Raw genomic sequence first — 11,786 nt, 5'->3', positions numbered from 1 at the left:
AGCAGGTCTGACTTCTCTGTGGACCCCTCGTGCCCAGCATGAGCTCTCTGTCCTGCCACCAAGCAGGTGGTTACTGCAGGCTCTTGAATGAACTAATGAGTGAGAGTGAATGAGTGAGTGAGTTAGAGCCCTGGACTGGGACTTGGTGACCTGGGTCCTAATCCCAGTCCTGCCCATTGGCTATGTGACCCAGGCAAGCAAGTCACTCCATCTTTAGGCCTCAGGATCTGCATCTAAAAAATGGGGCCATGGTTAGACTTTCTTTGAGAGGTGCCACCCTGTGGCCATCTTGGGTTAGTGCCCCGGCCCAGACTCTCCTCCCGGGAGACTGTATGGAGAGGCTTGTGGGTCTCCCTCCTCTCGGCTCCTCCCCACTCCCCACCTGCCCTGACCCTGGCTCTCTGCCCACCAGAGCAAGTCAGCCCTGGAGCTATTTTTCTCATGGCTGTTTGGCTGGGGATGGGGGATGGGGGCAGGTGGGGAGTGAGAGATTAGTTAAGGAGATGCTTGCACTTTGCTGCCAAAAGGATTTTTCCCCAAAGCCTTTTCATTCTTTCAGATAAAGGAAGTATTTGTCTGGTTTTAATCATGTAAACAAGAGCAGATAATCCCTCCCCATCTACCTCCTCTTATCATTAGGCTACATCTAGCATCAGGGCTGAGCACAGAAAGCCTCTCCTGCAACCGCTGCCTGTGAGCACCCTGCTCTTCCCTGCTTGCTGTAGCAAAGCCTCACTCCTCTTTTAAGACACAGTTAAAGGGTCCCCTCCTCCAGGAAGCCTTCCCTGACCATCAGGCAGGGGTAAGGCCCCTTCTCTGGGCTCCCATGGCCCCTGTGCTGCCCTCTGTCCCAGCCCCACCTTATTGAACTGTTGACTGTTTACTGGAAGCACCGCCAGGGCTGGGCCTGGGTCTGATTCAATGCTGGGTCCACAGAGCCAGAACCAAACTACACTGCTGGAGTGTAGTTTGCTGAATGAAGGAGTGAATGAATGAATGAATGAGTCAATGTTTACAACCTCCATTCATGCCTGTCTGCCAGGACACCATATGTTAGTGATGGGCTTAGGGTGGGTCTTAGATGTAAATTCTGAAGGGCTCATAATGAGATTGTGTGGCCAGGAGAAATGGGGGCCACCCTGCAACATCATCCGTGAGAGAGATTATCCCCAGACAAGAGCCAGCACCTCGGCCCAGGGCCAAACAGGCCTCTGACCATAACAGAATTTCCTCACAGCCAAGTCCAACTACTTCAGGCCACAGGGAAGCCATGGCCCTGAGAAGAGGCCCTGCTCGAGGTCACATAGGACACTAGTGGCCAGTTGGACCGGAACTCATTCCCCAGCTCCAGGCCTGTCCTCCTTCATCCATGTAGTTATTCAATCCTTTAGCACGTGCCCACTCTGTGCCATGCCCTGTGCCCACAGAAAGAAATCAGAAATCAGTCCCTGACCTCAAGTAACTCCTGGTCTGGCAGGGGGGGTTGGGAAGAAGATGGACATGGACACTCGGGACAGAAGTGGACTCAAGTAACCAGGGGTCAAGGTGTTTGCATCAGTACCACAAGGGAGGGGACAAGGATGTGCTATCTTTTGTGTGTGTGTGTGTGTGGTATGCGGGCCTCCCTCTGTTGTGGCCTCTCCCGTTGCGGAGCACAGGCTCCGGACGCGCAGGCTCAGCGGCCATGGCTCACGGGCCTAGCCGCTCCGCGGCATGTGGGATCCTCCCAGACCGGGGCGCGAACCCGGTTCCCCTGCATCGGCAGGTGGACGCGCAACCACTGCGCCACCAGGGAAGCCCCTGGATGTGCTATCTTTATTCAGAGGAGCGAGGGATCACTTCTAGCTAGGAGGATCAGGAAGGGCTACGTGGAGGAAGGGGCACTGGAAGATGAGGCAGATTTGGAGATGCAGCAGATGTGCCAGGCAGTGGGACACCAGAAGACAACAGGGAGGCTGGAAAGTGTGGGGACACTGTGGTGTTTAATGTGGTCAGAGCTCAGGTCATATTTGAGGTAGAGTGAGATATGGGGCAGAAAAGATGGACTGAGCTCAGGAGTAGGAGGGCCAAGGGGGACACAGGGGAGAGTGGGGTCCAACACAACACATCTAGCAGAATTTGCTGGATGTCTGAGACGGGAGAACTAAGAATTCCTTAGATCTGAGAATATCAAAGTAAACAAAGTATATAGGGAAGGTCACTGAAGTGGTATTTGTAAGAGCAAAAAGCTGGGACCAACTTCAATCATCACGGCAGATTAGATTAAAAGTTACAGCATATCCATGCAGTGGGGTTCTAAGCAGCCATCAGAAGTGATGGTGTCATTGGAAAGATGTTCCTATTTTATGTCAAGTGGAGAAAGCAGAGTATAAGATAGTTTGCAGCTCTGCAGGGTGCCCTGGAGCTCCTGTGACACAGACCCCTCTGGAGGTTTGTGGTCCAGATAAACATAGACATGCTTGAGGGATTGTGCAGGAGAGGGGTGCAGATGAAAATCAGATCTCAGAAAGGGGCAAAGGGCTCTTCAGAAGGCCACCCTGAGGAAGAAGAGGTCTAACATGGGGGTGGTCCCAGCTCAGGGACAGAGCGGATGTGGTAAGGAAGGGAGTGCAGGTTCTAGATATAGCAGGAGTGGACCCCTGACACAGGGGCTCTGGAAGGGAGAGGGCTGATGAATAACATGGAAAGAATTCCATCACCTGGGACACAAGCAGTTCCGCTGTGGAACCTCGCTCTGGCCTGCAGGATGGAAAGGGTTTTTCTACTGGCTGAAGAGAAAGGGGAGCGGCAGAGGTGAGGGCGGTTGGGGAGGAACTGCTGACAGTATGACACAGCAGACCCTCCCCTCCCCATGCTGGTGCCGGCAGTGCCAGGGTGACCGCAGCTGATGGCAGAGGCCGAGGAGAACGGGAGCTAAGTGCGGGGAAGGCCTGGATTCCACGTGAGCCAGCGGCCCCTCCCAGAACTCACAGTCACAGGAAAGGAAGTTCAAGTGACTTCCTTGACAGCCTGCCATTTGGCTGGAGGGGGCTCCTCGAGGTCTAGACTTTTGGGCCAAGCTGTTAAAGTGACCCTTCTGAGAACCTACAAGCCAGGGTGGTGTGGTCTGCAGGGAGTGTTAGGTCACATGGACATGCACAGGGGAAAAACTAAAGTTTAACAGTAGCTGTCTTTGGGTGGTAGGATGAGGGGCAATTTTTGTTTTGTTTTTAATGTTTTTCCACATTCTCTATTATTTCTAGAAAAAGCATGTCTTGCTTGTATGATGAAAAACACAACCCCTCAAGTACCAGCAGCCACAGAAACCGTAATTCATCTGGAGCTTAACTGTCCCCAAACACATGAACATCCACCTCATTTGATTCTTAATGTTCTGTCAGTGCTGCCCAATAGGATGATAATGTGAGCCACTGTAATGTTAAATTTTCTAGCAGTCACAGTAAAAAAAAAAAAAAAAGTCAAAAGAAACAGGTGAAGTTCATTTTTGGTAAAATTAACTTTAATAATACTTTATTTAACCCAGTATATCCAAATTATTATCATTTCAATGTGTAATCAACATAAAAATGCTTAGAAAAAACGGCTTCTGGTTTAACATTTTAATTTAAATTGATTAAAAACAAAAAGTTCAGTTGCTCCATTGCACTAGCCACATTTCAAGGGTTCAGTAGTCACTGATGACTAGCGACTGCCTTCTTGGGTTGTGCAGTTTGAGTCACAGATAAGGAAAATAAAGCGCAGGGCGGGGAGCTAACTGGCCAAGCTGCCTAGTTGTGAAGTTAAGACTGGAACAGGGATTCGGTGCTGTGGGGTTTCCCGTCTCCCACGGTGACTCTCCGTGGTACAGACCTGGTTTAACTCCTGTGCAAGAAAAGGCCTTCCGGTTTTGGCTAACCGTGATTTTAATGTGATTCAGCCCATGTAATGCCTCTTTAGTTCAACGCTTGGAGTTCATGACCTGCCCCACGGCTACAGCCCTCAGATTTGTGGTGGTGAGCTCCCCATCTTGGAGGTATCCAAATGGAGGCGGGGTGGCCACCTGTTGGAAGGCTAGATCAAGCCTCCCAGACTGAGTGGGAGATTCCATGAGGATGACTTCAAATGCTCCTTCAGGCTCTGTGATTTATGGTGAGGGGAGAACAGGTAACCTTGCCTCCGAGACTCCCATGATGGCCAGGTGGTCCCCCACATCCTCGAGGGCCCTGGCAAAGCGCCTCAGGAAGCCCAGAAGTCTGGGACTCCCTCTGAAGCCATCTGGTCAGCCCCCCCGCCCCGCCCCCAGGGCCTGGGATTATGGTTCAAGAGATTGATGTGATTGGCGAGCCGGCTGGTTCCTGGGCCCAGCCTGTTTCCATCTGGTAACCCCTCCACTTGCAGGGGGCGGGGAATGGAGGGAGAAAAAGGCCACTACTGACCCTCACCTGTTCTCACGCCAGCCCCTGAGGCGGGTATCGTGACCCCATATAACACCGGGAGGCACCCACCGCTGCCTGCACACTTCACTGTGGAGGGCGGGCAGGCTGCTGAGACTGCTGGGGGCCCCTCGCTGTTTGAAGTCCTTGGTGGCCACCCTTCGCCCTCAGGAACTGTCCACGCTCCTTCAAGGCCTTGGGTCACTCTCCTCCTCCTCACTGGCACCTCTCCAGCCACCCCGTTCTCCCTGCTGCTCCTTGCACCATCTTTGTGCTGGTTGTTCCTTTAGCCTGGTACTCTCCACCCACCCCCGCCCCCAACCCCTCACATACCTGCCCAGCCCAACCACTTTCCACTTGCCCTTTCCAAGGTCAGCTCAGACATCCTTCCTCTGGGAAGTCTTCCCTGATATGGCGATCTCACCTACCTCCCCAGGGCACCCTGTGCTTCCCAGTTTCTTACAGGGCACTCTGCCGGCATGCTCAACCCTGAACCCCCATGGCCCAGCCCAGCTCTGGCGCAGGGCAGGCTGGCGGGAACACGTGCTGAGCGAAGCAGGGAACGCTGAAGGAACCCAGTCCCCGGGCCCCTGCCCTCCCTGCTTTACTTTCTGATCCTCTCCTGCTGCTGCTACCCAGCTCTCTAGTCTCCACGCAGGTACTTCCTCCCTCTGAGGGCCTCCTGAGCCCACTGACTAGGCCAGGCAGCTCCCAGATGCTCCTGCACGCAGCCCTCACTAGCTGGGAGCCTTGGGCAAGTTCCTCAGCCTCTGTGCGCCTCAGTTTCCACTGGAGGATAGAATGGGGATAATGATGGTTCATTGTGAGCGTTGATCTAGGTTTAGAATAGCGCCTGGTACATAGCAAGTATTCAATATATTCCAATAATTAGCACTCCTCTGTGGTGGCATCGTCTGTTCTGTGACCACCTGCCCCAGCAGACTGTGAGCTCCTCCAGGGAAAGGCTGAATCTGGCTCAGTTCTAGGCCCTCAGAGCCCAGGGCCTGGCCTGGCCCGGGTGCAGGTTTGCTGGTGTGTGTGTGTGATGTTAAGCCAGGGTGGAACTCTAGACTAGTTGTGAAAAGGGGTGACCTCTGAGCTCTGATGACCATGAGCACCCACTGTGGGTTCCCGGAGGAAAAGTCACCTGGACCAGCCTTGGGCCCCTTGCCAGGTTTAGAGAAATGCCCCTGGCACTGTGTGTCCGTGTGACATCAAGCAGTTGACACGGGGTCCTCTGAGAACTTTGGGGAATGATTATCACAGGCAGTGCCCTCTTCTGAGCGCTGAGAAGCTGAGAGGCTCTCTGGAGGTGTACTTTGGGGCTCTCCCTTCAGCCCTCTCCTTCCTGGTTGTTTTTATCAATGCCTTGGCCAAGGGCACTTGGCACAGCATGTGGATCAGATGTGTGGAGGTTGGGAAGCTGGGAGGAACAGCTAATGTGTTGGATGAGGGAGTTGGAACTAAGCAGACCTCAGGCCAGTTCTGACTGACATGATGAAGATGAACACGGACACAGGCTGAGCCATGCTTGGCTTCAAAAGCTCGAGGAGCACAAGCTCTGGGGTGGAGGGGGGCCTGAGCCGCAGTGGCAGCACGTGGGAGGGGGACTTTGGGGGTTTGTTTGCTGCCAGCTTGGTGAGACACTGGGGAATAAGGGTGCCAAAGGGGTGGGGGGCCCTCAGCCTGTGGGGCTAGAAGCCTGGAGGGCTTGCTGAGGAGGCCACGGACCTGCCGTGACATTAAGACCCCGCTGGGAAAGGGACAGGGGAGGGAGGTGTGTGCCCCATAGAGGGCAGCTGGGGTAGGTGGCAGGGGACAGTGATGCCAGCTTGGAGGGCAGGGGCTGTGGAGCACAGCAGAGCAGACCCCGGGAACACTGGGATTGATGCGGAAAGCCACAGGGAAGCAGATCTCAGCTCAGCACCAGGAATAACTTTCTAGCAAACAGAGCTGTCCTGTCCTGGAAGGGACCACCTTGAGAAGTAGTGAACTCCCAGTCACTGGAGGTGTGCAAGCAACTTGCTAAAGTCACACAGTGAGTAAGTAGATTTGAACCTTGGTCTACTAGCATGACAACATCCATAGTCACAACATCCTGCACTAGGAAGTTAAAGGCAGGAAGGAGCCAAATCCTTGGGCTCTGGCTTCGTGTGACCTAGGCAGGGAGGCTCTCCCAAGCTGGTCCCTGGGTGTAGCTGCAGGCAGTCCACCTGACAGGCAAGTGGATGGAGGCATCCGGGGGTCCATGGGAGTCTTGTCAGCCCTTCCAAATATTAAGGTCTTTTTCCTTGCCCTGAGCAAATGACAGGCCCAGCAGTTGACAGCAAGTGCTACGTTAGCACCGAATTACGCTTCCCGGCTGTCCCTGCCACAGCCCCACCCTCAAGCCAACTTCTTCTAAGACCCGAGGCAGGAGGCCAGACTCCCACTTGGCTAAGGTCTGGGTCATCTGGTCCCAGCACTCCCTCCCAAGGGCAGAAATTCCTCTACCACCTCTGACTGCACACCTCAGAGGACAGAGAACTCACTGCCTCCTCTGTGGGCTAGTTATGTTTATTAGTATGAAATCTGCCTCCAGGAAAGAGAATTTCTACACTGGGCCCAGCCCTGCCCTCTGGAGCCACACAGACCAAACCTCTTTGGTTCCACTTTAGATTCCACGGGATGGAGGCAGGTAGGAAGGTGGGGAGGGAGTGCAGGGCTCAGAGGGTGGGAGGTGGGGTGGGAGAGGGAGGAGTAGGAGGCAGCACAGAGACAGGCATGGGCCTGGGGGGATGCTGTCACCCTGGCATCCCCAACTGACTTCTGTAGGTCTCTCCTTCCCAGGCCCCTGGGCATGGGAGGGGCATCGATTGGGAACTCAAAAATAACAAGCTTGAACTCAGTCAAAAGCAAAAGCTGGAGGAGCCGCAGCTGCAGCCCTCCGAGAGCTCACATCTGACCATCGACCAGTCTCAACCCCTTTCCACTGGAAAGGCTGCGTTCCTGAGTGTAATAAGGGTCAATCCAGTTCCCAATCCACGTGAGCGGAACCCCTACCCCTTTCTCTCCCACAAGGCAAAGAATGGCAGGTGGGAGGGAAACAGTGTTCCTGCGAGTGACCGTTAGTTACTCTGCTCTACGGTAGCAGACCGTCCCTAGGAATGACTTCCCTGGGCTGCCCGTCACTGGTTTTTACGACCAGTGCCACTACGCCATGGTTAGGAGCCCTGCTCCAGCGGGAGGGAAAGACCCCACCCAGAGAGAACACAGGTCCCCTGCCTCCCTTCCCTCCTCCATCAGGGCTGCTGGTGTCTACTCCCCAAAGGCCCTGGCTGGGCCTGCCTGCCCCAGGCACTCAAACGAGACCCTCTCCGTGCAGTGTCTCCACAGAGAAGAGCAGCAGGAGCTTTTTCAAAACCTCACTCACCTCCCCAGGCTCAGAGAGGTCCCCAGCACGCCCCAGGTTGAACACATGCTCTGTGTGCTATGGGGTCCCAGAAATGAAGGAGGTGGGTTTGTGGTCCTCAGGGGGGTGGAGAGACCTGCAGTCTGGACAACACAAAACCCTGGGTCATGGCTGGGATTGAGAGAGGCCAGAAGCAGGGTCTAGCCCGGCCTGGGAATCAGGCTAGGTTTCCCAGGGGAGGGGGGCTGCTGAATAGATCCTTGAAGGATGAACAGGAATTCTCTAAGTGGAAGGGGGAAAGAGCACGGGAGTCTGCGATGGGTGATAAAATCTGGGAGTTTGTCGGAGTCACCAGGCTGACGGTCTGATCTCACCCGCAGCCCACAGCTGGGCCATGTTCCCCCTCCTGATGAGTAAGGCGATCAGGTGACTGGGAAAGAGGGCCAAAGAGCGATCCCAGGGCTCCCATCAGAGAGGTCAGCAAAGCTCTGCTAAGAACAGTCGCCCCATGGCTTGCAGAAGCCGTGGCTGCCTATTCCTCCTGCCCTCTCCCACTCACTGTCTATCCCGGGACGCCCCCAGCACACTGGCTCCCAAACCAGACTCCGACGGCTGCTTGGCCCAGGACCACCTCCAGTAAGCTAGAACGTGGGTGTTTGGGAGTTTTCTGCCGAACTAGAGTTCCTCAGGAAGGGGGAGAAGGGAGTGTTGGGTTTCTTTGGCCAAACGTGACTTCCTGATTCTAAGAAAAATCAGTTTAAAATTCTTACAATGGAAAGAAAAGCAATACATACACATGCACACACATACACACACAACACACACATATGTAAAGACCCACACCACACATTCACATACTAACCCACACACGCCCTTGGATTTCTCTGCTGTGATGTAGAGCTTACAAAACATTCTGCCATGTTCAGCATCAGTGAATCACAAACACATGGATTCAGTTTTCCTTGAATGATGCCTGGTTTAAGAAATTGAACCATGAGGGGAGAGGAGGGTTTGGCAAAAAGCAAGTGGAGACTTGGAGGCCCTAGCTGGATCCAGATGCTGGTTTGACCCACCCCTGGTTCCTTGCATTGCTCTTGCCTGGAGATGTGTGAAAACAAGGTTGACTTCCCAACGTTAGAAGCAAACTCCAACCTTAGTGGGGACAAAACGCCCCCCGGCCCCAACACACACAGCACCTGCTGGGAATTTCTTTGTAAATCTGCAGATGGCGTTGTGTCCATTCTATGGCCGAGGTGAAGAGTATGGTAAATAACAGAGGCTGAGGTACATCTAGAATCCTGGGGCATAGTGATGCCCCAGCAGGGTATCCAGCAGCATCCTGAGTGTCTAGTAAAAGGAAAAGGGCTTTGCAAACTCTGCTCCAGACTCTGAGTGGAACAGTGAAATGTGATTACAAAGATGAGGGTGTGGCATGGGTATTTTTATATCATGTTGAATGAAAAAAAAAAAAGCAGATAGACATACTTTTGCAGAAGTAACAGTAAGGTTTCCTCCAAGAACTTAAAAGAACAGAAAGTTGCCAGTATTCTTTGGGTTAAACCATAAATTAAAAGCAAAAGGGATCAGAGTAGCAACAAGTGGTGTTACAGGGAGAAAATGGGAAAGGAAGGCTCCAAAGCCTTGACTTCCTAATGAAAGAAGGTGTAATTAGCATGGAATCAGTCAGCAGTGGAGCAGAGAGAAGAGAGTGGAGAGTGGCAAAGTACTCAGCACCCTTCAAGTACCACTCATGGGAGAGGGGCCCTGGTTCAAGGACATGACAATGCCGTGGCAGGTCCTAATCATCAGACTACTAGCTCCTATGCCAATGTAACATGAGGCAGAGTTTTCTAAATTTTGTCTGAGTCTTTTGTGTTCAAAGGTAGAGACAGCAAGTCTCCTTACAGTTGACTTTGTTTTTAGAAGAATTTTTCAAATGGCAAATGCAAGGCAAGAAGGCACACATTGTTCAGGGGAAGGGAGAGATTTGCGGTTTGATGGAAGTACCCCTCCTCATGAGACCTTAAGATCTGTAGAGTGATGGAAAGGGGCACCAATGTGCATGAGAGGCTCTGGAGCCTTCCGAGGAAAAAGAGACTAAGACCCCCAACCCCTGCTCCTTGCAATTTGAAGTTAGAATCAGGGTATACTAGAGTGCTCATGACCAAGGCCTGTCAGCACTAAAGGTCTCCAGGGCTAACCCACCAGGATAGAAAATGGATTCAGGGATCAACCCCAGGGAGCTAAGCTCAGGGCATGACTGAGGTTGCTTTGAGGAACAACAATTGAGCTCTTTGGTATGATCTAGGGGCCAGAGCAGAGCATCCCTGTGGCTTGAGCAGGGACATGTAACTGCAAGGGGCCATGTCCAGGCTTGAACCAAGCCATGCAAGACCTGTGTTCAACAGCGACACCATATGGAAGGAACCAGAGCAACAGGGCTAGTGGCAAGATCAGATGTTCCAGTTCTCTCTTTACCTACTTATAAGCTGACCTTGGCCAACGGATGCAGGCCTCAAGAGGAAGACACTGGGCTTCCTCCTTGTACAGAGGAGAAGTAGGACCATATTCAGCACATTCAGTTCTCAAGTCAGTATATAAAGCAAAAATCACTCATAATTAAATTTGCCCTTGAAGATCCCTTAAGTTGTTCGTTAAGTTCAGGAGGTATATAATTTCATTCAAGACAGGTTTCCTCCCAGTTTGGGAATGGGCTGATGTTTCTTAAGGTGAACACCAGCTGAAGCAGTCAGCATACACTTAGAGGCCATGATGTAAAAAGGAAACCAAACAACCCTCTCTTCATGGCCTAGAATCACAATAACAATGTGGGGACATGCTCACTCTGAAAGGCACTTGGGAACTGAGGCTGGCTTAGAGTGAGGTAGACCCAGCTCTCCCATGGTACACTCACCCTGGACATAGCTCTTCGAATGGGGGAAGCCACTTGTCTCCTTTAAATGATTTTCTCTCTTTTTCATAGCATATGTAATTGAATTCACTCAATTTAAATGCACATAGGATGGAACTCCACCACCTGGGGTCCCAGGAACTAACTGAAAATGGCAAACCTGGACTCATACTGGTTGTACCATTAAATAATTAAACTGTCCTGCCAGCAAACAGATTTAACCAGCGGGGTCCCCAAGTGATGCGCCTATAGGGAGAAATGCTCTGGCCAGAGGTTGTGTGCAGCCGTCCTCCTTGGCAACTGTATTTATCTCTGTGGATGAATAAATTGGCATTTGGTTTATTTGGTTGCCTCTTGTCAGCATCAGAGGACAGTCCTGACCAGCTCAGGGACTCAGATGAGGTTGAGCTTCTGAACCAGTCAGCCAAGGACCACACCCTGGGCCTAGTGAATTCACTACTAAGAATGACAAGAACAAACATTTACAGGAAGAACAGTGGTAGAATTAGGGTTGTGGAATGATGGGATTTTTTTGTTGGTGTTATCCACAGTATTTGTAATTGGCTTATATAACTTTTTAAAGTACAAACCTTTTTAAAAAGACAACTCCTAATCATCCTCCAAGGGTCATTTCAAATGATGGTCATAAAACTTCCCTGAATTCTGCCTCAACTTTCCTTCCACTGCTCTTTATTTATTTAATAAGCAGTTCTTAGGCACTTACTATGTACCAGACCCTTGATGTCCCTGAGAAAGAGGTGAATTCAAATTCTTCAGGATTCTTTTTATGGTAAGGGGGTTCAGAAGAAATTCCTTGATGAGCCACTTGGACCAGAAGCTGAGCAACACGTCCACCTAACCCCACTCCAGGAACAGGGCATGAGTGGAGGTGACTTATAAAGACAAGGAGGGCAGTATTTCTGGCTGGTCTTGGAAGAAGGGTAGAGAGACGGAAGGTGTGGAGAGAGAAAAGAGGTGGACACACCCTAAGGTGACCCCTAGTGATCCATGCCCTTCTGTAATCCCCCTCCCTGTGTGGGTGAGATCTGTGACTTGCTTCTAATAGACTATG

At 52.0% G+C, this 11,786-nt stretch overlaps 1 protein-coding gene across 1 annotated transcript in view; it reads left to right on the top strand.

The window, feature by feature from the left end:
• The window catches only part of LOC102988895 (podocan), a 39,594-nt gene extending 36,193 nt beyond the window's left edge, over window positions 1-3,401 (top strand). Inside the window, exon 7 of the mRNA XM_055083183.1 lies at window positions 3,243-3,401. The gene's annotated coding sequence lies outside the window, so the exon portion shown is untranslated. The remainder of the gene's footprint in view (window positions 1-3,242) is intronic.
• The last annotated feature ends 8,385 nt before the right edge of the window (window positions 3,402-11,786 follow it).

This window comes from Physeter macrocephalus, unplaced genomic scaffold (assembly GCF_002837175.3).
Source record: "Physeter macrocephalus isolate SW-GA unplaced genomic scaffold, ASM283717v5 random_521, whole genome shotgun sequence".
NCBI classification, from domain to species: Eukaryota; Metazoa; Chordata; class Mammalia; order Artiodactyla; family Physeteridae; genus Physeter; species Physeter macrocephalus.
Note: the sequence above shows the minus strand (reverse complement) of the source record. Positions and strands in the feature narration are given on the sequence as shown.